At 48.2% G+C, this 19,423-nt stretch overlaps 1 protein-coding gene across 7 annotated transcripts in view; it reads right to left on the bottom strand.

Annotated features, from left to right (window-relative positions):
- The window catches only part of CUNH10orf71 (chromosome unknown C10orf71 homolog), a 161,706-nt gene that overhangs the window by 43,614 nt on the left and 98,669 nt on the right, over positions 1-19,423 (bottom strand). Inside the window, exon 3 of one of the 7 annotated variants that reach the window (XM_088459786.1) lies at positions 1,646-1,728. The exons of the other annotated variants lie outside the window; for them this stretch is intronic. The gene's annotated coding sequence lies outside the window, so the exon portion shown is untranslated. The remainder of the gene's footprint in view (positions 1-1,645; positions 1,729-19,423) is intronic. 7 annotated transcript variants of the gene reach the window in all.

Raw genomic sequence — 19,423 nt, 5'->3', positions numbered from 1 at the left:
ATTAAACACATACTTTAAATACACAGCTAATTTTGCATTAATGTAACTATATATTAGTTACATTAATATATATATATAGACATACAAATACATATATATATATATATATACACATAAATATATATATACTTACATATATATATATAGACACGTATATATATATATATATATATATATATATATATATTATATATATATATATATACATACATGCCCAGTTCCAGACCCTCTCAGCAGGCAGCAACACGGCCAGCCCTCCTCCCTGTCCAGTGAGTGCCCGTCGACCCTCTCCTGTCCCCCAGCCTGAGCTAACTTACGTTACTTACCTAGAGAGGCTCACTCTCCAGGTTGGAATGGGAGTCGCCAGGACCCTCTGTCCTGGTCTGTGCTGGCTGCTGTACCGGTGGACTGAGACGTCCCTGCCTTCTTTCCTGTAACAAATGGTCCAGCAGGCACTGGGCGGCAGCAGCGGCTGATATTGAGTTGTCACTCACAGCTCTGCTCCGCAAATACTCATGTGAGGAGTGGCCGGGGCTGGGCATGCGCAGTATGCCCTCCTGCGACCATCTTCTTTGTCTCCTCCTGCCAAAATGAGCTTCTCTGCAGAAGCTCATTCTGACCTGTCTGTCACTACAGTCCCCTGACTGCTGTGCTGGCCGATCACGGCAGTGACAGTGGGGAGCTGCAGAGTCGTGGAATGCCCCTAGGCCAGTGGTTCCCAAACTGTGTGCTGCGGCACCCTGGGGTGCCTCGGGACACTTGCAGGTGTGCCTCAGGTTGGTGGTCCAGCACCAAATAAAATTCTTTATGGTCAATGTAATGTAAATATGTGCACAAACAGAAGCACAAACCTGTCCACCACTATATAACCAAACCTAAGGATGACAGGTAAGTACAATTTACTTCACTGTACTACTTCACTACATTTTTTTCTGAATTTCTCAATAACAAACTTTTGGCTTATGGTCCGTACACACTGGACGATAAAGTGGACGACTGAACAATAACGATATCGCAGGTCGTTCGTCATTATCGTTCATCGGGCTGACATGCAGGCCAACCTGACCAACTCGTCAGGTTGCTGCATGTTGGGGAATGGGGGAGAGAGCTATTATATCGTTCAGCGGCTGTGCTCAATGTCATGAACGACATTGAGCACAGCCTGCCGGGGACAACACTACACGATATCGCTCAGGGAGCATATCGTGTAGTGTGTACGCACCATTAAGGGTGCCGTGAAAACACTGCTGTTACTCTAGGGAGCCGTGATTCAAAAAAGTTTGGGAACCACTGCCCTAGGCATTCCAGATGCCCTAGGTCAGGGGTCTTTAACCTTTGGCCTTCCAGCTGCTGCGGAACTACACATCCCAGCCTGCCCTTCCACCTTTTTGATATAACAGCAGGCTAAAACTGTGGCAGGGCGTCCTGGGATCTGTAGTTCCACAGCAACTGGAGGGCCAAAGGTTGACGACCCATGCCCTAAGCATTTGCTTAAAATGCCTATGCCTAGGGATGGCTCTGCCCAAGGGGGCAGGGTTAGGGGTAGGCACTCCCGGGGGGAGGTTAGGGTAAGGCACTAGGGGGGAGGTTAGGCACCACTAAGAGAGGGTTAGGGGGGGAAGAGGGGTAGGGATAGGGTACTTACCCGCCGTCGAGATCTTCTACCTTCGGGCTGCTGGTGTCTGGATATTCAGTGGCCAGGTTTTCATACCCATTCCTTTGGCCTTACTAGAGTTGGGGAAAAAATCAGTGGTGGGTGGAGACAATAAAAAAATTTCCTGGATTAACACACAAATAAAGTTATAAAGTTTTGTGCTGCACATTAACAATTTAATGTAAAGAACTGAAGACTGGTTTGCAAGAGGGTTATGACCTAAGGGGTGTTATATACGAAAAGAAAAGAAATTATTCACAAATCAAGGCCACTCCGAGTCCTCATAAACATTTTTTTAAAAATAGTTGTTGAAAACAAAATTACTAAAGAGTCACATCGTGCTACTGTTAATCTCAAGAAGGAAATTGTCTCTTGTATAGTTTCCCTGGCAGATCATGTTCCACTCATATTGATTCTCCTCCAGATCATAGCTGGCAAAACTCCTAAATCTTAATTAAATATGACGCACCAAAATTATCATAGCAAGAAACTCCCCCCCCCCCAAACTTCATGCTTACATTTATGCCTGAATTGAATCATCGATCACACTCTTGGTACCCTTGATGCTGGCTACCAGGCAGCAGCTGTATAGTCTGCTTTCAGCCCAGGGGACATGGCCTTAGACTTCTCTACTAGTACTTACTGCACCTGTTTTTGCTGATGCTGAAACTGTTATAGCACAGATCATGCATGTCTCAGACTGGGCTGTGATCTTGTGAGACTAGAGCTATTAGTCTTGTGAGACTAGAGCATCTCGGGCCATTCTTTAGCACTAACAAATATCGGGCTGCCTGCTGTCTCTCACACCTCAGTGCCAGGGTCTTCTCTTTAGGCTAGGGCCAGCCTCGGTGAGTCTAGACTGCCTAGTCAGCCTCAGTCTTGCTCCTCCTTACTCCTGCACTGGCCATATTTATCACAATACGCATCTCAGATGTGGATGAGAAGTAATCTGAACGCAGATTCCCGATTATTGGGAATCTGCGCATGCACAGGACCCATTTATTTATTTATTACCAGTTATTTATTTAGAGCACACATATTCCGCAGGGCTTTACAGAGAATATTTGGCTGTCCACATCAGTCCCTGCCCCAGTGGAGCTTACAATCTATATTCCCTGTCACAAGTGCACACACATACACACTAGGCTTAATTTGTGTTGGGAGACAATTAACCTACCTGTTTTCCGGGAGTGGCCAGTCCAGAGACTGCATGGACGTACGCAGTCTTCTGGGCTCGCAAGCCGGCCAGCCTGAGTAAGCTGAGGCCACCGATGGTCATGATGGTGATGCCAGCCTGTGACCTCCGTCGCAGTGCTGGAATCGCAAATGCAGCAAGGGGGTGTCATACCCACCTGCTGCATTTTCATTATTGCAAGGATCGCAATTGCAAAGCTGCCTGCATGCAGCTTTGCAATTACGATCCTTGCTGAATGAGGCCCAGTATCACACAAATTCGCTTTGCGATATTTGAATACACCTCAATAATGTATGAAATGTTGCATGCAAAGATAGAGCTTGCGAGAAAGCTCTGTTCCTGCAAATCCTCTCCACAAAGTTCTCACGGTGTTTTTCGCAATAAATACCCTGAGAGCATGCCTGCACATGCTCAGCCACCGGCTACAGCAACTTTCTTCACTCGCTAGCCCTCCGCTTACATTTACCTAGGCGACCAGTGATCCGGCAAGCTCGTCTGTGACTCTAGTCAGCTGATCTTCTACAATTGCCCTTTAATACACTTAGGTGATACTAAAATTATGTGAAAATGGTGTGAAAACCCTTTTCAAAATATTTTAATAAAAATAATATTGATAAATATGCCCATAACAGCACCTCGGGCCATTCTTTATCATTAACAGATATCGGGCTGCTTGCTGTCACACACACCTCATTGCTGGGGTCTCCCCTTTAGGCTAGGGCAAGCCTCAGTGAGCCCAGACTGCCAAGTCAGCCTCATATTTGCCCTCCTTACCCCTGCACTGGGAATATTTACCACAATCTGCATCTCAGATGTAGATGGGATGTGATAATATTGCCCAAATTAGCATTGCGATATTTGAATACATCGCAAGCATGTATCAAATTTCATACGCAGGGACAGAGTTTGTGAGAAAGCTCTGTCCCTGCAAATACTCTCTACACAATTCTTATGGTATTTTTCACAAAAAATACTGAGAGAGTGCCTGTGCATGTAACACCACTGTCTACCACTATAACCCTACCAGTGCAGGTGAACAGGGGCGCCATCCCATACCCTCCCATATTCAGCAGGACAGTCCCATTTTTCGGGCACTGTCCCACTGTTCCACCCGTGGGCCAAAGTGCCCCGCGGGAGGTTGAGGAGCACCACCGTATCAGTGCTCCAATAGGATCCCTTCGGGTGTGGATTAAGAGATAGACAGTAAAAAGGTGGACAGTATCTATATAGACACCAGATATTAGACAATCAATATGTCGACTGGGTCAAAAGGTCGACACGCTAAAGGTTGACACGCTAAAGGTCGACATGTAAGAATGTCAACAGGTACAAATTGTCGACGGGCAAAATGTCAGCACAAAAAAATGGTTGGCACAAAAATGGTCGACACATGATTTTTTATTTTTTAGCCCTAATCCTCACCCTAACTCTAACCCTCGCCTTGGTGCCTAACCCTAACCTTCCCTCCTGTTGCCTAACCCTAACCGTCGGGGTAGGTTTCTGACCCTCACCGTCCCTTCTAGTGCCTAACGCTAAACCTAACCCTAAAAATAATAAAAATTGTGGAGACCATTTTTGTGTCGACCATATTAGTGTTGACCTTTTGACCACGTCGACCATTTGTACACGTCAACCTTATTACATGTCGACCTTTAGTGTGTTGACCGTTTGTCCCAGTCGACCTATTGACTAACATCTGGTGTGTTATCTAGACATTGTTGACCTTTTTACTGTCTATCTATAGTCCGGAACCCGATCCTCGTAGGGCACCTTGTTGCTTAACACCAGAAGTTCCCACAAGGATAGCTCTAATTGGGATAGCTGTATGCGATGACTGGCAGGACGCATCGCATCCAATATGCAATGTTTGATGCATGCCACCCAGTTCCTAACTGTCATTTTACAGGCTGTGTTTTAAAAATTAAAAGTTAGGAGCTGATGAGGTTGGTTCTTTATCTCTCTCCAAGCTTTGATAAATCTCCCCCTTAGTGAGGACAGAAAAGACTGTGTGCAGAGTTGTTACTGAAATGGACAACTGCATCACCTCTACTTGCATACATTCAGTTTACAGAACATGTACAAGGCTAAAACATGTAAAATATGCTCCCTCAATAGACATGTATTCAACTGTGCATGAGTCCTAAAATGTCTCTATAGCAGTAAATCCCAAAGTGGGCAGTACACAATTGCCCTATCTCAGGCTTACCTACCCTGCCGATTTGGCTGGGAGCCTCCTGATTTTCGGGTGCCGCTCCCAGCCCCCCGGAATGGCAGGCAAGCCTTCCAGAAGCCGGCATCCCTCCGTACCACCCGCAGAGTTAATATCAAAACTCCCGCAGCGGGGGGGACCCGGTGACGCGATTTGCGCTGAATCGCGTCATCGTGGCCCCGCCCCCTGCTTCACAATGCCGAAAATAACGGCATTGTGAAGAGGGGGCAGGGCCACGATGACGCGATCATGCGGCTCTGCCCCAAATGTGATGTCATGGCCGGGCACGCTGTTAGCCGACAATCAACTCCCTCTCGGAAGGAGGGAACTGATTGTTGGCAAGTATGCCCTAGGTGGGTGCCAAGAGACAACAGGAGGCAAATGGGTAACAGGGGGGTGCTGGTTTAGGGCAAAATCAGTGATTGCAGTGAAATGCAGCATGGACAGACAGGTGCGCCAAGAGCGACGCCGGGCCCGGGTGAAAGGGGTTGTGGCCTAATCGCGGGAGGAGTGACCACGCCCCCTTAGGGGAAAAATACTAAAGACTATATTTTTGCAGTGCCTCAAAGCGGCGCTGCGTGCTGGGGAGGGGGGCGCTATGAGCCCCCTGAGCCTGGCGCATAGCCAGTGGGGGTCACTCCCCCTACAGGCATAGGAGACTGCTGCGAACAGTCTCTCAGTGGAGTCCAGCACACAACAGCGTGTGCTGGGCTGCTGTAATGAAAGAGGGAGGGGGGGGCAGCGCCGGACCCGCTCCCCCCCCTTCTCGGCACCCCTGTGGTCAAACATATATGATGCCTTGCAAACACCATGGACTCTTTGAGCTCAAACTTATGCATATTTCTATGCATGAGACCACAGGTTCTCAAACACGGTCCTCAGGACCCCAGACAGTGCATGTTTTCCAGGTCTCCTCACAGAATCACAAGTGAAATAATTTTCTCCACCTGTGGATCTTTTAAAATGTGTCAGTAAGTAATGGATACACCTGTGCACCTGCTGGGTGACCTGGAAAACGTGACCTGTGTGGGGTGCTGAGGGCTAAGTTTGAGAACCACTGCATGAGACTATTCTTTAAAAGGAGAATAAAATCAGGAGCAGTTTGTCCCAGCATGATGGGCAGACATCAGGGCAAATTACATGTCTGTCTCCCTGTGTGTCTTGTCCCTGTGTGTCTTAAGGCAGAGGAGTGGCCTGCAGGGGCATCTTAAGAGAGGAGGGGGCCCATGGACACTCCCCGTGCGGGGCCCCCTCCTCTCTACCCGGAGGCGCGCAGCCAACTGACGCAGCTGGCCAGCCACCGGAGCGTTAGTAGACCCCGGGCACTAGAGTGTGCTCGTAGTCTACTGCGCATGCGCAGAACGGTGGAAAAATGACCACGGCGGCCATTTTCTGGCGTTTTGTGCATATGCAGTAGACTCTGGGCACTAGAGTGTGCCCGGAGTCTATTGTGCATGCGCAGAACGAACACTGGAAAATGGCCGCTGTGGGCATATTCCGGTGTTCTGAGCAGCGCTGACACCTGAGGCGGGACCACGGACAGGTGAGTTTAAAATAATATGGGTGCAGGGTGTGCGGTGCGGGGCCATATCTGCTTATCATTATTAATGTCGACATTAATGTGCTAGCATATTCTGCGGAACTTTACAATTGGGGGACAAACATTAATAAAAGACGGGTTCTTAACTCACAGACAATGGGGGAGATTCAATTTAGAGCAAGGAGGCAGTGTTTACAGCACCAAAATCAGAGCCGGCCCTAGGCATAGACAAAGTAGGCAAATGCCTAAGGGCACCCAAGCCCGCCTAGGGCCGGTGGAGGTTTGGTGCAGGCATGGCCGGGGCACCTGCTGCCGGCTGGACAGAGACTCTGGCAGCTGCTACTTCCACTGCGCAGCATCCATGATTGGAGCTCAACTGACAGCTCCGATCGGGCCTGGCAGCAGCAAACAGCGGGCAGCAGCGCAACACCCGGGGGCAGTTTGTGGGGGCAGAGCACCTGGACAGCACCGGGCCGACTCGGAGGCGTCACACAATCAGAATGAGCTTCTGCGCATGGGCAGAGACTCATTCAGGACTTTAAGTACTGAACCCAGGAGGGCTGCTGCACCATGGGCCTATGCGGTGGTAGGAGTAGTGAGTCACACCTCATGGCTCTGGGCTCCGCCTCCAGCAATCATCACACACAGCTGAGACGAGAAAAGCGGGTCTGCCGCCTGTGGCTTGCTGTACCTTGAGTCGGACAGCTCTGCAGGCTGCACTCAAGTAAAGTAAGTTTGGAACTGGGAGAGGACCGGGGTGCTGTGGTGCTCACTGTTGGGAGAGGAGTGCTCTGCTGGGATAGGTGTGGTGGGTGCTGATCCCATGTTGTGCTGGAATAGGGGGGTGCGGTGCTGGGTGAAGGCCCCTTCCATGAGGCCACACCTCTTTCAGGATCACAACGGGAGGGGGGGCCACACCCAAAATCTTGCCTAGGGCACTAATTTGGCTAGGGCCGGTTTTGACCAAAATATCTAGAGATGTGTACAGAATCACAGCACTCCAGACTCCTACAGGAACTGACACTTAACTGAATCTCCCAACAAAGAGCTGGCAAGCTGCGTTTATAAGGAAAAATAATTTACCCACTTGCTTCAAGCCTCATATTAACTATCACACTAGTGAAACTAAATAGCAAGTGAAACACATGTCAAATGCCGAAACTACGAAATAGCTTTATGCCTTTGAGATATTTTATTTTTAAAAGAACCAGCACTAAATGCACAAAACATAGAATGTTAACTATAATATAAATATTAATGAGCTAAACACAGAAATAGATAAATAAATAAATGACTGCCTTCAGCTCACATGAATATGCCACAAATTGATACCCCCCATCTTGTTATTACTGCTGGTGCTGACATGGTTACACTGCTGGGAGAGATCCCATGATCTGCTTGCAACTCTTTGGTCTGTCTCCTCACTGGCGCTGGCATGGTGGTAAGATGCACGGAGGAGCCTCAGCAGACGTGACCTCTCCTAGAAGCGGTGCTACAATCAGTGCTTTCATCAGCAATGTGACAATGCCAAAAAAAGTTAACTTCTGCTGGCAGCTCCTCCTATCAGTGTGTGCTGGGTAATATGAGGACATACTGCTGTGCCTGCTGGGTGCCCTCCTGGACCAATGGTGCTCTAGGAATTAGCCTATATGGCTTGTGTCTAGGGCCTGCTCTGCTGGCAGACATTGTAATATTATTCCCAAGACAGTGTAAGCACATATGAATAGAACAAACAAAAAACACAATGGCCTTAATGAAAGTATCTTACTTTCAGCTAAAAGAATAATTTCAAGCATAGAAACATAAGTTTAAACTAGGGGTGTGCACCGGCCACTTTTCGTGTTTTGGTTTTGGATCTGGATCTTTCTTCGTGTTTTGGATCTGGATTGGTTTTGCCAAAACCACCCTTCCGTGTTTTGGGTTCTGGGTTTTGTGTTTTGGATCTGTATTTTTTTTTTTTTAAAAGCATAAAAACAGCTAAAATCACAGAATTTGTGGGTTTTTCTGCTCCTATGCTATTATTAACCTCAATAACCTTAATTTCCACTCATTTCCAGTCTATTCTGAACACCTCACACCTCACAATAGTGTTTTTATGTCCAAAAGGTTGCACCGAGGTAGCTGGATGACTATGCTAAGCGACACGAGTGGGCGGCACAAACACGTGTCCCATCTAGGAGTGACACTGCAGTGGCAGACAGGATGGCAGTTTGAAAAACTTGGCCCCAAACAGTATATAATGCAAAGAAAAAAAAGAGGTGCAAGATGGAATTGTCCTTGGGCCCTCCCACCCACCCTTATGTTGTATAAACAGGACATGGACACTTTAACAAACCAATCATTTCAGCGCCAGGGTCTGCCACACGACTGTGGCTGAAATGATTGGTTCGTTTGGGCCCCCACAAAACAAGCTGGCAATTAATGTGTCCCTGTACAAACTGGCTCTACGGAGGCAAGATGTCGTCCTCATCCACCGATTCCTCACCCTCTTCAGTGTTGTGTACATCCTCATCCTCACAGAGTATTAATTTGTCCCCACTGGAAACCACCACCACAGGTCCCTCTGTACGTTCTGGAGGCTGGTCTCCCTGGAAGAGTTGATAATTCATGTTTATGAACATCATCTTCTCCACATTTTGTGGAAGCAACCTCCTACGCCTTTCGCTGACAAGGTTCCCGGCTGCACTAAACACTCTTTCGGAGTACACACTGAAGGGGGGGCAACTCAGGTAAAATAGAGCCAGTTTGTACAGGGGCCTCCAAATTGCCTCTTTTTCCTGCCAGTACAGGTACGGACTGTCTGACATGCCTACTTGGATGCTGTCACCGATGTAATCCTCCACCATTCTGTCAATGGTGACAGTATCATATGCAGTGACAGTAGACATGTCAGAAATTGTTGCCAGATCCTTCAGTCCGGACCAGATGTCCAAACTTGGTCCTACCTGCCCTGCATCACTGCCAGTGGGTTGCTTAGGATACCTAAGTTTTTTCCTGGCAGCCCCAGTTGCGGGAGAAAATGAAGAAGGAGCTGTTGACGTGTCACGTTCCGCTTCAGCTGACAGTGTTTTCAACAGCAGGTCTTTGCACCTCTGCAGGCTTGTGTCGGCCGGAAAGAGAGACACCACATAGGCTTTAAACCTAGGATCGAGCACGGTGGCCAAAATGTAGTGGTCTGATTTCAACAGATTGACCTCCCTGGAATCCTGGCAAAGCGAATGAAGGGCTTCATCCACAAGTCCCACATGCCGAGCGGAATCGCTCCGTCTTAGCTCCTCCTTCACTTTCTCCAGCTGCTTCTGCAAAAGCCTGACTCAAGCTGGCAGTGTCTGAACTGACTTCATGTGTGGCAAGTTCGAAGGGCTGGGCTGCGCTTGAGTCAGGTGCATACCCCCTCATTTGCCTATGTCATAGGTGGATGTATAGGTTTGAATGGCCTTTTGCTGCTCCTCCATCCTCTGAAGCATATAGAGGGTTGAGTTCCACCGCGTCGCAACCTCTTGCTTCAGGTGATGGCGGGGCAGGTTCAAGAGTGTTTGCTGGCGCTCCAGTCTTCGGCACGCAGTCGCTGAATGGCGAAAGTGGCCAGAAATTTTTAGGGCCACCCAAAGCGTCTCCTGCACGCTCCTGTCGCTTTTCAGAAAATTCTGCACCACCAAATTTATTGCGTGAGCAAAACATGGGACGTGCTGGAATTTGCCCAGATGTAATGCCCGCACAATATTGGTGGCATTGTCAGATATCACAATCCCCAGGAGAGTCTAAGTGGGGTAAGCCACTGGGTGATGATTTCCCTCAGTTTCTCTAAGAGGTTGTCGGCGGTGTGCCTCTTACTGAAACTGGTGATACACAGCGTAGCCTGCCTTGGAACAAGCTGGCGTTTCTGAGATGCTGCTACTGGTGACGCTGCTGTTGTTGCTGCATAAGGTGATACATCTACCCAGTGGGCTGTCACAGTCATATAGTCCTTAGTCTGCCCTGTTCCACTTGTCCACATGTCCGTGGTTAAGTGGACATTGGGTACAACTGCATTTTTCAGGACACTGAGGAGACTTTTTCTGACATTTCTGTACAGTCTCTGTATCGCTTGCCTAGTGAAGTGGAATCTAGATGGGATTTGGAACCGGGGACACACTACCTCCATCAATTGTCTAAATCCCACTGCACTAATGACGGATACTGGACGCATGTCTAACACCAACATAGCAGTCAAGGCCTCAGTTATACGTTTTGCTTCAGGATGACTGCTGTCGTACTTCATCCTCCTCGCTAAGGACTGTTGTAGGGTCAATTGTTTAATAAAAGTAGTGGTGTTCCTACTTCCTCTCTGGGATGATGAATGACTCCCAGCAGCAACAGCGGCAGCAGTAGGTGTAGCAATGCAGGATCCTCCGGAGGAATCCCGGATAGGAGAGTCAGTCATGCCAGTGACATGGCCTGCAGGACTACTTCCGATCCTGACTAAGGAGGAAATTGACGAGGAGGGAGTTGACGGTGTGGTTTGCAGGTTCTTGGATACAACAGGACGAAGGGATTTAGGTGTCCCTGGACTGCTTACGGTCTTAGCCAAAGTTTCTGAACTTGACAGTAACTTTTTATGAACGCGCTGCAGGTGACATATAAGGGAGGATGTTCTTAGGTGGTTAACGTCCTTACCCCTACTTATTTCACCTTTACATATGGTACATATGGCAAGACAGTTGTTGTCCGGATTTGGATAGAAATATTGCCAGACCAAAGAGGTGGAATGTTTGGTCTTCTGCCCAGGCATGACCGTGATGGGCTTTTTCATCCCACGGACAACAACTGTCTCCTCCGGAGCCTGATTTAAACAAACCACATCACCATCAGAATCCTCCTCGCCAACTTCCTCCTCAGCGCCAGCTACACCAGTATCCTCATCCTGTTGTACTTCAACAGTGACATCTTCAATTTGCATATCAGCAAGTGGACTGTGGGTGCTCCTTTCAGCACTTGCAGAGGGCGTGCAAATGGTGGAAAGAGCCACCTCTTCCCGTCCAGTGATGGGAAGGTCAGGCATCGCAACCGCCACCACACTTGGACTCTCCTTGGGGATTTGTGATATCTTCTTAGAACACACTGTTCTTCGCTGTGCTTTTGCCAGCTTAACTCGTTTGATTTTTTTAGCGGGATGAGGGCTTCCATCGTCATGTGAAGCTGAATCACTAGTCTTGAACATTGGGAAAGACCTTAGCCGTTGCTTGCCACTCCGTGTCGTAAATGGCATATTGGCAAGTTTACGTTTCTCCTCAGATGATTTAAATGTTTTTTTAAGGTCATTTTCCTGAACTTTGTCATTTGGGATTGTATATGCCCTCTACTATGACATTGGGCATCGGCCTTGGCAGACGACGTTGATGGCATGTTATCGTCTATGTCATGACTAGTGGCAGCAGCTTCAGCACTAGGAGTATGTGGTTCTTGATCTTTCCCTATTTTATTTTTATTGGAGAAAGTTTGGTTCTCCATTTATGTTATATTGATATATACGTGCGGCAAAGGCGCACACAAACACAGAAAATTATTTTTTATTCTTGTTGGAGACTAGTGCACTTTGTGGGTTACACCATCCTTTAAGAAATGAGCCAGCCAGCTCTTTACTTATGGGACACAGGCGCACGCTTGGCGCTACTCCTTTGTTGATGCACGTGAAGCTAAAGTGCGCACAATTCACAAAGACAGAAAAAAAAGAAGAATTTTTTATTTTTTGTGGAGTGCACTTTGGGGGTTACACCACCCTTTAACAGACAGACGCACGCTTGGCGCTGCTGCTTTGAGGATGCACGTACAGTGCACACAATTCACAAACACAGAAAAAAAATAATATTTTTTGGAGTGCACTTTGGGGGTTACAGCACCCTTTAACGGATGAGCCAGCCGGCCCTTTACTTATGACACAGGCGCACGTTTGGCGCTACTTTGTTGATGCACATGCGGCTACTGTGCACACAATTCACAAACACAAAAAAATATATTTTTTTATACATTTTGGAGTGCACTTTGGGGGTTACACTACCCTTTAATAGACGAGCCAGCCGGCCCTTTACTTATGACACAGGCACACGCTTGGCGCTACTTTGTTGATGCACGTGCTGCTACTGCGCACACAATTCACAAACACAGAAAAAAAAATTTTTATTTGGAGTGCACTTTGGGGGTTACAGCACCCTTTAACGGATGAGCTAGCCGGCCCTTTACTTATGACACAGGTGCACGCTTGGCGCTACTTTGTTGATGCACGTGCGGCTACTGCACACACAATTCGCAAACACAGAAAAAAAAATTTTTTTTGCACTTGGGGGGAGCACCCCTGATGGACAGAGCACCCCCTGGACAACACTACAGCACCCCTTTTGGACTGGGACACTGCACAGGACAACACTACACAACACTACACTGCACTACACTTCACTACACTACACAGCCCCGCCAGCCCTAACTCCCACCCTCCCTCTTCACTGTCCACAGCCGAGTGAGAAAATGGCGCAGATGCGGGTACCTTATATAGAATCCAAAACCCGCGAGACCCGGAAGGCGGGATGATGACGTTTTGCTTCGATTTCAGATCCGAGTCAGGCGGGAAAAGTCGAGCCTGACTCAGATCGGTCTCAAATCGGGGGGCTCGGGGGGGTTCGGATTTCAGAAATCCGAACCCGCTCACCCCTAGTTTAAACACTAGTAACATGATGATGGTTATAAAGCAACATAGAGTATGTCACTTCTTCTGATCAGTTGAGTGCATATTAATCTGTCTAGTTTATAGTGCTTATAACAATGGCTTTATGACTATATTATATGTAGTCACAACTGTCTATTTGCATTACTTGATAATTTAGTGTAAATAACTGCAGGAAATAAGTTTCCAATGTGACTTTTAAAGGGCAAAACACCAGATGTTTATAATTAATTTATTTTTTGTATTTCCAGTAAAAATATGTAAAACATGTGGCTGTCGCATCTATTAATAACTGTCCAGGTACTTTACTTTCTTTTTAATACTATTCTCTCTAGTGTATACAGTACTACAATATATTATCTTGTGTATATTATTCTCTCTTGTGTATACTATACTGTTGTGTTTACTATTCTCTTGTAGGTAGTATGGGCCTCATTCAGAGGCGGTCGGAGGATGCAAGCGTCGCTCAGAAACTGGGTGGCCACTTGCATCCTGACCGCCCGCCTCTGTTGCGGTCGTTAGGCTGTGGGTTAACACCCACAGCTCTAACGACCTCTCGGGTGATGGTCGCGATGGTCAGAGACCATCGCGACCATCGGGGCTTACGACGAGACCCTAGGGTAGGGTCTCACTTGTCGTAAGCCCCGGAGAGCTTCTGGCTCTGTCAGAGCCGGAAGCTCTCCACTGACATCACTAGTGATGTCAGTGGGGCTTCCCCCAAATGGCAGGCGTTCCGATGGGAATGCCTCCGTTTGGGCTGCCACCCCCCCGGCCCGCCTTCCAAACGGGGCGAGCTGTAAATCAACATCGACAGCTCGCCCCCTTTGGAAAGAGACCCGCTACGACCGGCACTGTCGGTCGTAGCGGGTCTCACGCATGCGCACGAGGGAGCCGGCTCCCTCGTGCGCATGCGCACTGGCAAAACATCGAGGCGGCCGTGCGGTCGTAAACCGTACGGCCGCCTCTGAATAAGGTCCTATATTCTCTATATTCTTTTGTATACTATTTTCTTTTGTCTATACTATACTATTGTGTATACTGGGCCAGATTCAGAGCCGCTCGTAAGCGGCCGCTCATTCGTTCCGAGCGATGTTCGCACATCTGCGCATGCGTATGGGTTTTAGTACGCATGCGCGAACCAGTCAGTGCGGTCGAAAATCGTGTGCTCGCAAAATAGCGAATGCCTGCTAATTTGAGTGACAGGATGAGGCGTTTGTGGGTGGTAACAGGGGAAGGTGCTTGAAAACGGGGAGTGGAGATCCGAACGCAGGCGTGCCAAATGGTCAAAACGGGCGTTTTAAGGGTGTGCATAACTAACAAAGCAGCGTCATTGACCACGTCACTTGGTTGTCTTTTAGCCTGAACTGCTCGCATGATTGCGGTAGGAAAATGCTACCACAAGCACTGCCAGCAGTTCATACGCCTTTCGATGTACTCGATTAATCAAATAAATAGCGGAGATGACGTATGATGTGAGCGGCCAGGGGGCGTTTTTTCCAAAATAGTGAGCGCATGTTTCGTTCGCTCGTTCAGACATAGAGGCGTCAACAGACCGCAAAGAGCAAGCGCTTAATTTAAATAGCCAGCCCCTTTTTCTGAACGAGCGGCCGCAAATAGCGTCCGGCTCTGAATCAGGCCCACATTTCTCTTGTGTATATTATACTCGCTTGCGTTATACTATTCTCTCTTGTGTTTACTATATATTATCTATACCATTCCCTCTAATCTGTAGTATTCTCTAGGAATCGGTATGACAGACCGTCAGACGTGAGCCCGGCGGAAATACCGATGCCGGAAGACAGAAGAGTGAAGATCCCGACAAGGTAAGTAACTATACTATCCCTAACCTTTCCCCCCTAACCCTCCCTTAGGGGTGCCTAGCCCTAACCTTCCACCCTAGTGCCTAACCCTAACCTCCCCCCAGGGGTGCCTAAACCTAACCCCCCCTACCTGCAACCATAAACCTAACACTCCCGGAGGGGTGCCTAACCCTAACCTCCCTGTGGGGGTGCCTAACCCTAACCCCCCCTTTCCCTAGCCTAACCCTCTAGGGATAATGCCTTGTCCTAAGTCCCCCCGGGAGCCCCTAAACCTAACCGCCCCCCCCCCCGCAACTGTCCGCTCCCGACGCCCGGCTTACCTTCGTCCGGTATGCCGGGCGTCGGAATTTCGGCGGCTGGATAATGATAGGCGTCGGGATTTCAAAACCTATCATTAGTCCCATGCCGGGATTTGACAGTCGGGAAGCCGACGGTCGGCATGTCGACCGCCAGCCCATAAGTAAGGATGGCCATCAACCATCAACGATTCATAATCATTGATGGACAATGTTTAATGTTTTGCCCATCGATGGGGGAGAACCAGATGGCCTCCCTCCATCGATGGAACAACATAACCGAAGTTTGTTTTATTTTTACCCAAGGTGCCTGGACACAAAGCATATTCCGCCACACCCCAGATTTCTAATTTGCCCACAGGCCAGTCAGTCATGGAACAGGGATGACCATCGGTTGGTGAAGCCATTGATGGTCATCCATTGCATAGTTACCATCGATGGCCACTTTCTATTTTGCCATCAATGGTAACCATCGATGGTAACGATACCGGTGGCCTCCCTACCCATAAGGGTCATGTCCAATCCCCCACTATTGAAGACTTATGGGCTATAAGTAGGGATGGCCATCGACCAGCGATGATTCATAATCATCGATTGGTTTATGGCCGATGTTGAATGTTTTTGACATCAATGGCCATCGACGTCAAATCATAACCAAATCTTTTTTTTTCAAGGTGTTGAGACTCAGGGCCTGATACAGAGCCGTTCACGAGCTCCATGCACTCGCAAGCGTGTCGATAGTGGCCCAGTGCGCATGTGCACGACGGAGCCGGCTCGGATAGCGACGGGCAAACTGTCGCTCCGGGTCTCGTACAAAAGGGGGCGTGCTGTCGATGTTGAGTGACAGCAAGACCCATTTGGGGGGTGGGCCGGGGGCGCCATGGGAACGCCTACCGTCTGGAGCCGGCCCTACTGACATCACAAGTGATGTCAGTGGGAGTGCTTTCGGCTCTGTTAGAGCCGAAAGCACTCTTGGGCTTGCGGCAACGAGACCCTACCACAAGACCATCGCGACAATTCATCATGGCCGCTCGCTATAGCTGTGGGTGGTCACCCACAGCTATGCGAGCGGCCAGGAGCGGCCAGCCCTGATTCAGCGGCCAGGAGCGGCCGGCCCTGATTCAGAGCGAGCACTCTGTCAGAGCATGCGGCTCTGAATCAGGCCCTCAGGCCCTGATTCAGCGGACGCTCTGAACGAGCGCTCGCTTTGAATCTGGACGTTTTTTTTTTTTGTGCCACCCACAGCTATTGCGAGCGGCCAGGTTGATGGTCGCGATGGTCAAGACCATCGGGCTTGTGACGAGACCCTTGTGGTAGGGTCTCGTGGCCGCAAGCCTCAGAGAGCTCCTGGCTCTAATAGAGCCGGAAGCTCTCCCACTGACATCACTGGTGATGTCAGTGGGGCCGCCCCCAAACGGCAGGTGGCCAGCCACCCCTCCTGCCCGCCTACCAAACGGGGCGAGCTGTCAATCACCATCGACAGCTCGCCCCCTTTGGTGCGAGACCCAGAGCGACGGAGCACCCGTCGCTAGCCGGGCCTCGCGCATGCGCACGACGGAGCTGGCTCCGTCGTGCGCATACCCAGTTGGCAAACATCGACCCGGTTGCGAGCACTCAGCGCTTGTGACCGGGTCTGAATCAGGCCCACAGAGCATAGCCCTACCACCACATTCTGATTGGCCCACAGCCCAGTCATTCAAATAACAGGGATGACCATCAGTTGGTGTTACCTTCAATGGTCATCCACTCAATAGTTTGTAGCCATCAATGGCAGCTTGCTATTTTACAACTGATGGTAACCCCACCAATGACCATGCCTACCCATAAGGGCCATGTCCGATACCCCACATTTGGTGAATTCAAATAAACTAGGGATGGCCATCGATGGTCGATGTTTGCCGACCATCAATGTTTTTCGACCGATGTTAGTGTTTTTACCATTTGATGGCAGCATTCAGATGTTTGCTGCCATCGAATGGTAGTCATTTGATGATGTTCCAATGGTGTCTTCCGTTCTACCTAAAAACTATGCTTCCCCTGTGTGCTGTGTGGGTCATTCAGACCCGCTCGTGAGCGAAGGACGCTCGCAAGCGGGTCGATGTTGGGCGAATGCGCATGACGGAGGGAGCTCCGTCGTGCGCATGTGCGAGACCTGGCGAGCGACGAGGAATACGTCGCTCGGGGTCTCGCACCAAAGGCGGCGTGCTGTCGATGGTGACTGACAGCACGCCCCCTTTGGTGGGCGTGGCTGCCAGACGGAGGCGTTCCCATGGGAACGCCTACCGTCTGAGTCCGGCCCCACTGACATCAGTAATGATGTCAGTGGGAGTGATTTTGGCTCTGATAGAGCCAAAATCACTCCTGGGCTTGCGGCAGTGAGACCCTACCGCAGGGTCTCGTCGCAAGCCCGATGGTCACGATGGTCTTTGACCATTGCGACCATCATCATGGACGCTCGCATAAGCTGTGGGTGGTCGTGCCCAAGCTCCTCCCCCAGCCACACCCATATGAATAGTTTTTACCATTGAACGCTTTTGATGCGATGGTTAGTTACTGTTGCATCGAAAGTTTCAATGGTGGAAGCCCAGCCATCATATGGCAATGGGCTGCCTATATCCAACTGTCTATCCCTAAAATTAAATGTACCAAAATTTACACTAGGGCTAGTTTAATTCAAACACCTGTAGAAATAGGGAGACCTTTTTTTTTTTTTCATTCCAATATATATTTCATTAATAACAATTACTATATTGCAATCCACTATTTATTCATTTCTTTATGCAAACAACACAGGTAAAGAGCACAATCATTACATCAATAACAAACAAGATGCATTCTGGGTAAAATAATCTACATATGTAAAAATTATGCCATCTATAATGGATTACGCTTTTAACAACATATGCATCAATTATAAACAAGAGACACATACCGGGTATAATAGTTTTCATATAAATAATGCTCTTAACAACCAATGGCATTATTACACTGATTTCATTCACTGTCATTACATTTGTGGGATGATCTGTAGATGGAAAGGTTTACAGACCATAAAGATTGTGTGCACATCCTCTCATATTAGTGTAGACAGCTCATAAGATTCATGTCTAGCCCCCCCCATTAATGGGTACACAGCCCATAAAAATCATTTTCAATCCGCACAAAGATGTACAAAAAAGACCATAAGGATCATGTCTTTAACCAACAATAAAGAAAATTATAATACAACAAACGTACACTGGGGGTAGTTTAATTCACTTGCCTGTAGAAATAGGGAGACTACATTTTTTTATATATACACTGTGTGTATAAATATATATATATACATACACATATATACTGTATATATATTTTTAGTTTTAGTTTTTTTCCCTGTTATAACACTTACTACATGCAAAGCACTGTTTATTACTTTCTATATGTCTCACAACAGAGGAAAAGTGTGCATCAATAACAAACAAGATCCATTGCAGGCAAACTTATTTTCATATATGTAAATTACCTTGTCAATAGTTCATTATGATAGATGTGATGTTTGCACTCTTTTCCTGCATGGTTGACATATGGGAATCAGTGGATGGTAATTGGTGTATGGTGGGTATTGTGGGGGAATAGATATATTAGGGAAAAAAAAAGAACAATTAATTTTAAATGTTTATGATATATAAAGGGACATAAAAGAAGCCTGACAGACAAACACAAGCAAATTAATTACGGAAACTGGTAACAGCGGAGGAGACAGAGGGAGACTGGTGATCATTTGCTACTGACATTTTGAGTAAAGCAGCGTACACACTTGGCGATATTAATGAGCGCATGAACGATTACGACATTAATCGTGCACTATAATGTCGGAAACGACCAGCGATGTGCACTCCCGCTGGTTGTTTCTGACATCTATCATCGCCTGAACATGCCGGTCAATCTGCCAATAATGACAGATTGGCCATGTTCAGGGATGAGGGAGGGTGCCTACACTGAACGACTAATCGTTCAATGTAGGCACTACAGG

Source organism: Taudactylus pleione, unplaced genomic scaffold (genome assembly GCF_031769625.1).
Source record: "Taudactylus pleione unplaced genomic scaffold, aTauple2 ptg000935l, whole genome shotgun sequence".
Lineage (NCBI taxonomy): Eukaryota > Metazoa > Chordata > Amphibia > Anura > Myobatrachidae > Taudactylus > Taudactylus pleione.
Note: the sequence above shows the minus strand (reverse complement) of the source record. Positions and strands in the feature narration are given on the sequence as shown.